Source organism: Oryx dammah, unplaced genomic scaffold (genome assembly GCF_014754425.2).
Source record: "Oryx dammah isolate SB20612 unplaced genomic scaffold, SCBI_Odam_1.1 HiC_scaffold_12, whole genome shotgun sequence".
Taxonomy (NCBI): domain Eukaryota; kingdom Metazoa; phylum Chordata; class Mammalia; order Artiodactyla; family Bovidae; genus Oryx; species Oryx dammah.
Window position 1 is genome coordinate 3,323,883 of NW_024070196.1, and position 13,620 is coordinate 3,337,502.

At 38.6% G+C, this 13,620-nt stretch overlaps 1 protein-coding gene across 1 annotated transcript in view; it reads left to right on the forward strand.

Annotated features, from left to right (window-relative positions):
• Positions 1-13,620, forward strand: part of DCHS2 (dachsous cadherin-related 2) — a 347,149-nt gene that overhangs the window by 231,875 nt on the left and 101,654 nt on the right. The gene's annotated exons all lie outside the window — the stretch shown is intronic.

Here is a 13,620-nt window from a genome sequence, read left to right on the forward strand (position 1 = left end):
CAGTTTACTCCAAAATGAGAATGGTTTTTATTGTCATTTCCCCTGATTATAAAATGATATATAATTGCAGAATTTATATAAAATTTATGAAAAACAACAGTAATAAACAAAAATCTTATATCTTGCAGAGATAAGTAATTTGATATTTTTGAAAATCACTTTTCAATGAATCTCAGTGAATGCAGACACCAATCTTACACTACTGAATAATTTATATACACTGTTTTGTTATCTCCTTTAAAAAATAACACACTGTATAAATGTTTCATGTTGTTGAATATGCATATATTAGCATTTCTAATATGTATATTATAACATTATCTTACTCATCTCCTTTTGTGCTAATTTAGATATTGAACACTCTATTATAAAAATGCTGTAGTGAACACACTCAATTATTTCCTTATGATAAATATATCTGGATTATTTGTCCAAGGACATATCTATTTTAAATGATCACATATAATGTCATACTATCATCCAAAAGGATGATAATCCCTCAAACTAACTTTGAGAAGCCCAATTTTTAAGAATAAGCCCAATTCTTACCTCTTTTTTTTGCTGTAGCAGTGGAGTAGATACTTTTCCTTCTCTGTAAACTCTACCTGTTTTCTGAAACTTCCCAAATCAATTGTGGTTAAGAACCAGGGCTGGTGTTTTTTAATTTGCAATCTGTTGTGATTGATACTTTTGTAAAATACAATAAATATAAATTATTCGGAGAAAAAAGGCATACAAAATGCAAGCCCCAATTTAAAAAAATATATTACTATATTACAGAGATATAAGATTATTATGTCATATTGTTATGCTGCTGCTACTGCTGCTAAGTCGCTTCAGTTGTGTCCGACTCTGTGCGATCCCATGGATGGCAGCCCACCAGGCTCCCCCATCCCTGGGATTCTCTAGGCAAGAACAGTGGAGTGGGTTGCCATTTCCTTCTCCACTGCATGAAAGTGAAAAGTGAAAGTGAAGTCGCTCAGTCATGTCTGACTAGTAGCAACCCCATGGACTGCAGCCTACCAGGCTCCTCTGTCCATGGGATTTTCCAGGCAAGAGTACTGGAGTGGGGTGCCACTGCCTTCTCCATATTGCTATAAATTTCTCTAAATGTTTACTCTCACTTTATTGTATTTATTTTGTTGAGGACTGGGTATAAACAATCCCCAGACTGCACCAGTCCTCTTTCATTGCATTAAGAACACTCTTTTTGACCACTCACCTTCCTTTCCCATATGGTCAACATTTCCCTCGCTACTAGCTTTTCCAATCAGTTTTTTTAGTCTCTCCTATCCTGAAAAGCATAGATGTCTCCCTTCATCCTCTGTCTCTTTTCCTTCACAATCAAATTTCTTAAAAATCATTGTCTACACTCTAGTTCCTATGTCTTTATTTCACTTTAATTTCTTAGCTTGCTGCAATATATATTCCACTGAAGTCATTCCGCTGAAACTACCCTTGTTGAAAACACAAAAGATATTGTTGTTGCTAAATGTGTTGGATCTTTTTTCAGTTCTTAGTTATACTGCTTTGTGTCTTTGTGTGCCATGCCCTGGATGCTTGGCCTCACTTTTACTTCAAAAGCCACTAATTTCTCCTGATTCTTCACCTGTCCTTCTAGACAAACCTTCCCAATGTCCTTTTTATTCTCTGACTTGTTAGAGTTTCCTGGATCTTTTTGGTATACCTCTTTCTTTTCTCCTAGACACACTCTTACTGGTCATTTCATCCAGTCCCCGTTTCTAGTTACCACTGAACTTTAATATCTCCCTATCTTGACTACATCCTAGATCTGAGTGCCATTAAAGGGTATTTTTAAAATTGAAGTATATACTTCTGTTAGTTCCAGATGTGCAACATAATTCAGTGTTTTTATAGAGTACACTCCATATAAAGTTATTATTAAAATGTTGACTATAGTGCCAGTTCTGTACATTACATCTTTGGAACTTCTTTCTTTTAGACCTAATAGTTTGTACTCCTGATTCCCCTCCATGTACTTTTTTCTCCATGGCTCCCAATACTATGTTAAGTAGAAATGATGAGAGTGAGAATACTTACCTTATTCCTGATCTTAGAGGAAAAGTTTTCAGCTTTTCATTGTTGGTATGATAGCTGTGGGCTTGTCATATATGCCCTTTATTATGTTGAAGTATGTTTCCTCCTTACGAACTATGATAAGAGATTTTATCATAAATGAATGTTGAATTCAATGTTGAAATGAATGTCAAATGTTTTTTTCTGTCTATTGAGATGATCGTATGCTTTTTATTCTCCCTTTTGTTAATGTGGTTTAACACCTTAATTGATTTGTAGATGTTGAACCATCCTTGCATTCCTGGAATAAATTTTATTTGATCATGAATAAAAATCTATTTCCTGTATTTGTTGAATTTGGTTTCCTAATTTTTATTGAGGATTTTTTCATTATGTTCATCAGGAATATCTGCCTGTAATTTTTTTTATAGTGTCTTTGTCTGGTTTTGATATCAGGGCTTCATAGAATGAGTTTGGAAGTCCCTCTTCTTCAAGTTTTGGTATAGTTTAAGAAAGATAGACTTCAACTCATCTTTTAATGTTTGGTAGAAACTCTCCATTTCTGGTGTGGTCCTGGTCTATAGTTTGTTAGAGGTTTTTGATTATTGATTCAATTTCATTACTAGTAATCAGTGTTCAGTAATTAGTTTCTTCCTGATTCAGTCTTGGAAAAGTGTATGTTTCTAGACATTCTTCCATTTCTTCTAGGCTGTCCAATTTGCCGGTGTATAGTTGTTAATAGTATTCTTTTATTATTGTATCTCTGTGATATTGGTTGTAATTTCTCCTTTTTTATTTCTAATTTTGTTTATTTAGATTTTCTCTTATTTTCTTGATGAGTTTCTGACTCATCTTAATCAACTTTGTTTATCTTAAACAACAGCTCTTAATTTCACTAGGCTTTTTCTATTTTTTAAAATTTGGTCTCTATTTTATTTACTTATCTGATTTTTATTATTCTCTTCTTTTTGTTGACTTTGGGCTTTGTTTGTACTTCTTTTTCTAGTTCCTTTAGATGGAAAGTTAAGTTATTTAAACTATTTCTTGGGTTTTGAGTTAGACCTGAATTACTATAAATTTCCTCCAAGATTTTGGAAGCTGTGTTTGTTTGTTTGTTTTTCATTCACCTCAAGCTATGTTTTTATTTCCTCTTTGTTGATCCGTTGGGTTTCTAGTAATATATGGTTTAGTTTCCACATGTTTGTTTATTTTCCAGATTACTTCCTGTAATTGATTTCTAGTTTCATAGCACTGTAGTCAGAAAAGATGCAAGGTTGATATGATTTCAGTCTTCTTAAATGAATTGAAGATTTTTTGTGGCTTAGCATGAGACCTGTCCTGGAGATCTAGTGTCCTTGTGCACTTGAAAAAGAATGTGTTTTCTTCTGTTTTTAATGCAATGATTTGTAAATATTAATACCTGTTAAGTCCTTCTGGTCAAATGTGTCATCTAATGTATCCCTTATTGATTTTCTGCCTGTTCATTTATGTAAAAGGGTTATGAAAGCTCTCTATATTTATTGTATCCCCATCAGTTTCTCCCTTCATATCTGTTAATATTCACTTTATATATTTAGGTGCTATTGTACTGGGACATTTATGTTTATGAATGTTATATATTCTTATTTGACTTGTTTATCATTATATGATGCCCTTCTTTGTCTTTGTTATAAACTTTGTTTCAAAGTCTATTTTGTGTGATATGAATATTGTTATCTCTGTTTTCTTTTCATTTCCATTTGTGTGGAATATCTTTTTCCAACATTTTACTATCAAGTGTGTGTCTTTAGATCTGAAGTGAGTCTCTTGTAGGCAGGATATAGATGGTATGTTTTCTAATCCATTCAGCCACCCCGTGTCCTGATTGGAGCATTTAGTTTATTTACATAAAGTAATAATTGATAGACATGTACTTCCTGTCATTTTGTTACTGTTTTCTAGGATTTTTTGGCAGTTTTTCTATGTTCTTTTCTTGTTCCTCTAGTCTCTTCCCTTGCAGTTTAATATAGATTTTCCTTAGTCTTATGTTTGGGTTATTTTCTCTGTTTCTTTCTGTGTCCACTGGAGATTTGTGATTTGTAGTTACCATGAGGTTTCAGTTCAGTTCAGTTCAGTTGCTCAGTCGTGTCCGACTCTTTGTGACCCCATGAATTGCAGCATGCCAGGCCTCCCTGTCCATCATCATCTCCCAGAGTTCACTCAAACTCACGTCCATCGAGTCAGTGATGCCATCTAGCCATCTCATCCTCTGCCATCCACTTTTCCTCCCGCCCCCAGTCCCTCCCAGCATCAGAGTCTTTTCCAATGAGTCAACTCTTCACATGAGGTGGCCAAAGTACTGGAGTTTCAGCTTTAGCATCATTCCTTCCAAAGAACACCCAGGACTGATCTCCTTTAGAATGGACTGGTTGGATCTCCTTGCAGTCCAAGGGACTCTCAAGAGTCTTCTCCAGCACCACAGTTCAAAAGCATCAATTCTTCAGCGCTCAGCTTTCTTCACAGTCCAACTCTCGCATCCATACATGACCACAGGAAAAACCATACCCTTGACTAAACAGACCTTTCTTAGTGAAGTAATGTCTTTGCTTTTCAATATGCTATCTTGGTTGGTCATAACTTTTCTTTCAAGAAGTAAGCGTCTTTTAATTTCATGGCTGGAGTCACCATCTGCAGTGATTTTGGAGCCCCCCAAAATAAAGTCTGACACTGTTTCCACTGTTTCCCCATCTATTTCCCATAAAGTGATGGAACCAGATGCCATGATCTTCGTTTTCTGAATGTTGAGCTTTAAGCCAACTTTTTCACTCTCCTCTTTCACTTTCATCAAGCAGCTTTTTAGTTCCTCTTCACTTTCTGCCATAAGGGTGGTATCATCTGCACATCTGAGGTTATTGATATTTCTCCTGGCAATCTTGATTCCAGCTTGTGCTTCTTCCAGCCCAGCGTTTCTCATGATGTACTCTGCATATAAGTTAAATAAGCACGGTGACAATATACAGCCTTGACATACTCCTTTTCCTATTTGGAACCAGTCTGTTGTTCCATGTCCAGTTCTAACTGTTGCTTCCTGACCTGCATACAGATTTCTCAAGAGGCAGGTCAGGTGGTCTGGTATTCCCATCTCTTTCAGAATTTTCCACAGTTTCTTGTGATCCACACAGTCAAAGGCTTTGGCATAGTCAATAAAGCAGAAATAGATGTTTTTCTGGAACTTTCTTCCTTTTTTGATGATCCAGCAGATGTTGGCAATTTGATTTCTGGTTCCTCTGCCTTTTCTAAAACCAGATTGAACATCTGGAATTTCATGGTTCACGTATTGCTGAAGCCTGGCTTGGAGAATTTTGAGTATTACTTTACTAGCATGTGAGATGAGTGCAACTGTGTGGTAGTTTGAGCATTCTTTGGCATTGCCTTTCTTTGGGATTGGAATGAAAACTGACCTTTTCCAGTCCTGTGGCCACTGCTGAATTTTCCAAATTTGCTGGCATATTGAGTGCAGCACTTTCACAGCATCATCTTTCAGGATTTGAAATAGCTCAACTGGAATTCCATCACATCCACGAGGTTTATATATATATCAATTATATATAGTTGTTTTAAATTGATAGTTTTTAAAATTCAAACATATCCTGAAAGCTCTACCTTTTTCATTTTACTTCCAACATACTTTATGGTTTGGTGTTATATAGTACATTTATATCTGTATCCTTTCAGTGTTTTTCATAGTTATATGTAATTTTATAATTTTTAACTTTTAACATTTATGCCTGCTTATATAAGTGGTTGATTCACTGTTTTTTACTACATACTTATAATTATCAGTGAGTTTTTTCTTCATATCATTTTTTAAAATTTCTTGTTGTAAGGTTTTCTTTTTCACTTAAAGAAATCACTTTAATGTTTCTTTTTTTATTTTATTATTTTTTTAATTTTACTTTATTTTACTTTACAATACTGTATTGGTTTTGCCATACATTGACATGAATCTGCCATGGATGTACATGAGTTCCCAAGCCTGAACCCCCCTCCCACCTCCCTCCCCATATCATCTCTCTGGGTCATCTCAGTGCACCAGCCCCAAGTATCCTGTATCGAACCTAGACTGGCGTTTTGTTTCTTACATGATAGTATACATGTTTCAATGCCATTCTCCCAAATCATCCCACCCTCTCCCTCTCCCACAGAGTCCAAAAGTCCATTCTATACATCTGTGTCTCTTTTGCTGTCTCGCATACAGGGTTATCATTAACATCTTTCTAAAGTCCATGTGTATGTGTTAGTATACTGTATTGCTGTTTTTCTTTCTGGCTTACTTCACTCTGTAAAATAGGCTCTAGTTTCATCCACCTCATTAGAACAGATTCAAAGTATTCTTTTTAATGGCTGAGTAATACTCCATTGTGTATATGTACCACAGCTTTCTTATCCATTCATCTGCTGATGGACATCTAGGTTGCTTCCATGTCCTGGCTATTATAAACAGTGCTGCGATGGGTACACATGTCTCTTTCAATTCTGGTTTCCTCAGTGTGTATGCCCAGCAGTGGGAGTGCTGGGTCATAAGGCAGGTCTATTTCCAGTTTTTTAAGGAATCTCCACACTGTTCTCCATAGTGGCTGTACTAGTTTGCATTCCTACCAACAGTGTAAGAGGGTTCCCTTTTCTCCACACCCTCTCCAGCATTTATTGCTTGTAGATTTTTGGATCGCAGACATTCTGACTGGTATGAAATGGTATCTCATTGTGGTTTTGATTTGCATTTCTCTGATAATGAGTGATGTTGAGCATCTTTTCATGTGTTTGTTAGCCATCCATATGTCTTCTTTGGAGAAATGTCTATTTAATTCTTTGGCCCATTTTTTGATTGGGTTTATTTTTATTGCATTTATTTTTCTGGAATTGAGCTGCATGAGTTGCTTATATATTTTTGAGATTAGTTGTTTGTCAGTTGCTTCATTTGCTATTATTTTCTCCCATTCCAAAGGCTGTCTTTTCACCTTGCTTATAGTTTCCTTTGTTTTGCAGAAGCTTTTAATTTTAATTAGATCCCATTTGTTTATTTTTGCTTTGATTTCCAGTATTCTGGGAGATGGATCATAGAGGATCCTGCTGTGATTTATGTCGGAGAGTGTTTTGCCTATGTTCTCCTCTAGGAGTTTTATAGTTTCTGGTCTTACATTTAGATCTTTAATCCATTTTGAGTTTATTTTTCTGTATGGTGTTAGAAAGTGTTCTAGTTTCATTCTTTTACAAGTGGTTGACCAGTGTTCCCAGCACAACTTGTTAAAGAGATTGTCTTTAATCTATTGTATATTCTTGCCTCCTTTGTTGAAGATAAGGTGTCCATAGGTGTGTGGATTTATCTCTGGGCTTTCTATTTTGTTCCATTGGTCTATATTTCTGTCTTTGTGCCAGTACCATACTGTCTTGATGACTGGCTTTGTAGTAGAGCCTGAAGTCAGGCAGGTTGATTCCTCCAGTTCCATTCTTCTTTCTCAAGATTTCTTTGGCTATTCGAGGTTTTTTTATATTTCCATACAAATTGTGAAATTATTTGTTCTAGCTCTGTGAAAAATACCGCTGGTAGCTTGATAGGAATTGCATTGAATCTGTAGATTGCTTTGGGTAAGGCCAGTTTAAAGGTAACAACCTCTTTTAGTTTTTGCTTGTCTGGAAAACTCTTTCTCTCTCCTTCAAGTCTGAATGGTAACCTTGCTGGGTAGAGTGTCCTTGGTTGCAGGTTCTTTCAGCACTTTAAATATGTCATGCTACTCCTTCTGGCTTACAAGATTTCTGATAAGATATCAGCTAATATTTTTAGTGGTTTCCTTATAAGTGACTCTTTCTCTTCCTGCCTTTAAAATTCTCTCATTCACTCTTTAAAATTTTTTCATTTTTATTATGATATGACTTAGTGTGAACCTCTTTGAGTTCATCTTGTTTAGGCCTCTCTGTACTTCTTGGACCTGGATATCTGTTTCCTTTTCCAGGTTAGTGATATTTTCAGCTACAATTTCATCAAATAACGCTTTATGCCCCTTTCTGTCTCTTTTCCTCTGTGACTCCTATAATGCTAATGTTAGTATGCTTGATATTTTCCTAGAAGTCCCTTGTTGAATTCTCCAGGCGAGAATACTGGAGTGGGTTGCTATTTCCTTCTCCAGTGGATCTTCCCAACTCAGGTATCAAAGCCAGGTCTACCGCACTGCAGGGCGGATTTTTTACTATCTGAGCCACCAGGGAAGCCCAGAAGTCCCTTAAATAATCCTTATGAACTTTTTCTTTTTACTGTTCTAATAAGGTGATTTCTGCTATTCTGTCTTCCAGTCATTTATGTGTTTCTCTTTATCACCTAATCTGCGGTTAATTCATTCTAGTGTATTTCTCCTTTCAGTTATTGTATTCTTCAGCTCTAATTGTTTTTTTATTATATTTTCCAGTGCTTTTTGAAGTTCTCACTGTATTTTTGTATCCTTTTCCTTGTGAAAATGATGTTCACAAGTTTGATTAACATTTTTTTATGACTTTTGCTTTGAACCCTTTATCAGATGAATTACTGTCTCATTAGGCTTCCCCTCACCCAGGGTTTTATATTGCTCTTTGCTTTGCAACATGTTCTACTGTCTTTTCACTTTGTTTGATGAAATTAAGGAAAACATGCACATCTTGGTCTTGAAGCCATGTCATTCTATTGGATCATCCCTATGCAGTCTACCTATGCCCAGTGGATTAGGCAGGAGAGCTACATCTAAAGGGACCATGGGCCATGCCTTTTCTTGGGATGTGCTGGCGATCACTGCCATGTTGAGGGGTGGGGCCAGGTTTGGAGAGGCTGGAACCACAGTCCTGAGTGAGGTTATCATGTCCTTGGTGCTATAGAGGTTTCTGTCCTGGCCAGGGGTAGGGATGGGACCCAAGAGGCTGGAAGAGGAGCCTTGAGCCAGCCCTGGCCTTTCCCAAGGTACACTGGTGATTCTGCCTTGTCACAGAGCGGCACTGGAGCAGGAGGGGCTGAGGTCAGAGCCTGTCTCAGACGGGGTGAGGTGTGCTGGAGTAGTCACAGTGGGCTGGTCAGAGCACCAGGCAAGTTGCCACTGTGCCAGGACTGGGAGCAAACAAGTGTGTCCACGCTCTTCAAAAGCAGAGTCTCCATTTCCTACAGGCCTCCATTAAGCCCCACTGGTTTCCAAACTACCTAAAAGGGCTCATATTCCCAGTGCTTATCTCCAGGCTGGGATGCCCAACATGGGGCTCAAATCTCTAACAACTAAGGAAAGTTTCCTGAGCCTGTGAAATCTTATTCTGTGTTACCCACCAAGGGTATGGGTCCTGACAAGACTTCTTCCCTAATACCAGACATCTTGTGGTTCTCCCTTTATAATCCTGGTTTTAGAAGAGCAAGTCTGCTAGACTTCAGGTCAATTTAAGAGAGAATTTCTTTTTATATCAATGTAATTTTGTCTTTCTAAGAGGAGGTAAGCTCAGGGTCTTCCCACTCCACCATCTTGATCCCATCTTCTAATAATTTTTTATTTTCTACTTTCTTTTTACAGTGAGAAAGTAGAATCAGGATCAGTGCCTTTGGCTAAAAATAAATAGCATTTTTGTCCACACTTTATGTGCTGTGGTGAACTGTGGGCTTTGCTCTGTACCATCCTGACTCTAGGACTCCCTATCAAAGGATATGTTTTTCAAAGAAAAATAATGGATTTCATACAAATATAAAACTGACAACTTCCAAAAGTTTTTATTCAACTCATTAGTTAATAAACAAGCCAAAAAGGTGTCAAAATTGGTTCAAGGAGAAATCTAAGAAACACACACATACACACACACAGAGAGAATAAGGGATTCTGAAATGCAGAAGAGTTCTAGCTACAGGACAGTAATCATTGCCATTCCACCAGACACAATGAATTTGGATTTCTGTGAACATGAACTGTTTTCATTATGTATTTAGTTTTCAGCAATTTACAGAGATAAAATACGTGAAAGACAATGAAGATAAAATACCTGGAAGACAATTCTGATGTCAAAACCAGACTAGTCACACACTGATCTTTGTTTTTACCATAGAGCATCCACTTATTATTTCCTTCCATTTCAAATTGTTTCAGCATTTTTTTCCTGATAGCCTCAAGGACCCAATCTTCATGTCTCGTTGTCATTGTGTCTAAAACTGAACATCACTCCCTTTTCATTCACCTCATCATGATCTGGCTTCTTCTAGAATTTCTTCAAGTGATCAGCCTTTTTTGCTCAATATGCCCTTAAAAAATCTTGTTGCAGAGGTAAACACTGAAAATCCTTGTTCACGTTTTTTACATTGTAGACAGATTGTTGTTAGATGGATTGTTGTTATAGTAGTAACATTTCTTAAACTCCTTCTGATATGTATCTCCAAATCAATTAATGGCTTTTATTATCCATTTATTTACTACTTAGGAACTTGAAACTGAAAGTTGCTCAGTCGTATCTGACTCTTTGTGACCCCATGGACTGTAGCCTGCCAGGCTCCTCTGTTTTGGAGAGGTCAGAGTACTGGAATGGGTACCTGTTCCCTTCCCCAGAGGATCTTCCCAACCCAGGGCTCAAACCCAGGTCTCCCACATTGCAGGCAGATTCTTTACTGTCTGACCCACCAGAGAAGCCCAGAGAATACAGGAGTGGTTAGCCTATCCCTTCCCCAGTGGATCTTCCCAACCCAGGAATTGAACCAGGGTCTCCTGCATTGCAGGCAGATTCTTTACCAACTGAAAATAGGCCCTAAAGTTTAGTTCATAGCAAAGGTCCTCTCCAGAAAAAATGATGTATCCCCCCAGGCATTCAAGTCAGTTCTTGTTTCAACGTGAAACACCAATATTGGGAATGCCCCCTTACCTGGCAGCCTAGAACTTTCATACCCTGGTCTAGTACACCTTGGTCAGGTTGGGAAGGGTGAGAAGTGAATCTTTCTTTTATAATTTGTAAGAAGGGTAATTATAAAGTGATTTTGGGAAAGACAAACCCACGTAATCCTATGGATTTTCTCAGGCAGAACCATTTTTGAAATAAGGATATGTAAACTAAACTTCTGGTTATTGCCCTAAAACCTGTTTCTAGATACTCCTTAGATAGTTTTACATAACCTTAGGGTCCTCAGGGAGAAATATCAATAACCTCAGATATGCAGATGACACCACCCTTATAGTAGAAAGTGAAGAACTAAAGAGGCTCTTGATGAAAGGGAAAGAGGAGAGTGAAAAGTTGGATTAAAGCTCAACATTCAGAAAACTAAGATCATGGCATCCAGTCCCATCATTTCATGGCAAATAGATGAGGAAACAGTGGAAACGGTGGCTGACTTTATTTTTCTGGGCTCCAGAATCACTGCAGATGGTGATTGCAGCCATGAAATTAAAAGACATTCCTTGGAAGGAAAGTTATGACCAACCTAGATAGCATATTCAAAAGCAGAGACATTACTTTGCCAACAAAGGTCTGTCTAGTCAAGGCTATGGTTTTTCCAGTGGTCATGTATGGATGTGAGAGTTGGACTATAAAGAAAGCTGAGCGCTGAAGAATCGATGCTTTTGAACTGCAGTGTTGGAGAAGACACTTGAGAGTCCCTTGGACTGCAAGGAGATCCAACCGGTCCTAAAGGAGATCAATCCTGGGTGTTCATTGGAAGGACTGTTGTTTCAGTTGAAACTCCAATACTTTGGCCACCTGATGTGAAGAGCTGACTCATTTGAAAAGACCCTGATGCTGGGAAAGATTGAAGGCAGGAGGAGAAGGGGACGACAGAGGATGAGATGGTTGGATGGCATCACTGACTCTATGGACATGGGTTTGGGTGGACTCTGGGAGTTGGTGATTGACAGGGAGGCCTGGCATGCTGCAGTTCATGGGGTCACAGAGTTGGACATGACTGAGCGACTGAACTGAAGGGTGCTCAGACCTCATTTTAAACACAACTGGTCTACACCCCTTTCAGTGTTTCTCCTAAGCCAGATCTTGAGTCTTACCTTCCTTACTGCTTACTGTTCCTCCTCTGTATCTTTGGAACGCATCCACTTCCTCCTGGTGCATATCTTTCCAGAACCTTCTCATTGCTCTCACAGACACTGTGATAGTCTCCCATCTTCAACTAGTCTAAAAGCTCTGACACTACTGCCCAGGATTCTTCCTAAAACAGAAATGTGATTCACAGTGTCTTCCTGTCTAAAATCTTGCAGGTAGATTTTAAGATAAAGCCCAGCGTCTTGGCAGTGTATACAGGGCAGTTCATGATTGGATATTCTGCTTATCTTCCAGATGTATGTTCCTGCCACCATCAATCCTCTTTCTGCCTACATTCTATCCTCAAATACCCAGGGGCCCCTGTCTTCTAGTCTTACTAAAATGTTTGCAACCGTTGCTTTGTCATATTCCTGGGACTTCACCCAGGTTTGACCCTCTTCCCTCTCCCTTCCCTAAGCCTGGCTTCCTTCCCTTTAGGAGTTAGTTTGGTGTCACTGTTTATAATAAGCATTTTCTTGCCATCCTAATGCAGGACCCTGTGCTCATCTTCTGTCTTCCCAGTGTCCTGCACATGTGAGTTTCACACCATACTTTAATGTCCAGGTACGGACGTGCCTTTCCTCCTGGACTGTAAACTCTTAGAAGTCAGATCACATCTTCCTCTCCTCATATTTCCAGTGTCCCAACACACATTTGGTACATGACAGGTGTTGTTAAAATGTTTAATGAGGGAATGAATGGCTTTCTCAATCACAAATGCCACAGAACTATAATTTGTCTCACCACCTGTGTTTAGTACAACTAACATGTCTCATGAAGGCCTTCAAATGCAGTGCCTGCTCCTCAGGCCCCAGTACTGCCTGAGGCCGCTGTTTTTTTCAGCACTGCTCCACTTCCTCCATGTGCCTCTGCAGAGTTCAGTAAGTTCTCATGCTGTTGGGAATGGTCCCCCGTAGTCCAAAAATGTGGCTGGTAGGCCACTGAACTTCATTTTCCCAACTAATCTTCAGGTTGATTTTAAAATGCCTTTGGAAGCTTTTTATCCCTGAGTTTAGGGGTTTTTTTTAATTAATTAATTTATTTTAATTGGAGGCTAGTTACTTTACAATATTGTAGTGGTTTTGCCATACATTGACATGAATCAGCTATGGGTGTTCATGTGTCCCCAATCCTGAACCCGCCTCCCACCTCCCTCCCCATCCGATCCCCCAGGGTCATCCCAGTGCACCAGCCCTGAGCGCCCTGTCTCATGCATCAAACCTAGACTGGCGATCTGTTTCATATATGGTAATATACATATCTCAACGCTATTCACTCAAACCATCCCACCCTCGCCTTCTTCCACAGAGTCCAAAAGTCTGTTCTTTATCTCTCTGTCTCTTTTGCTGTCTTGCATAAAGGGCTTCCCTTGTGGCTCAGCTGGGAAAGAATCCACCTGCAGTGCAGGAGACCTGGGTTTGATCTCTGGGTTGGGAAGATCCCCTGGAGAAGGGAACGGCTACCCACTCCAGCATTCTGGCCTGGAGAATTCTATGTATTGTATAGTCCATTGGGTTCACAAAGAGTCTGACATGACTGGGC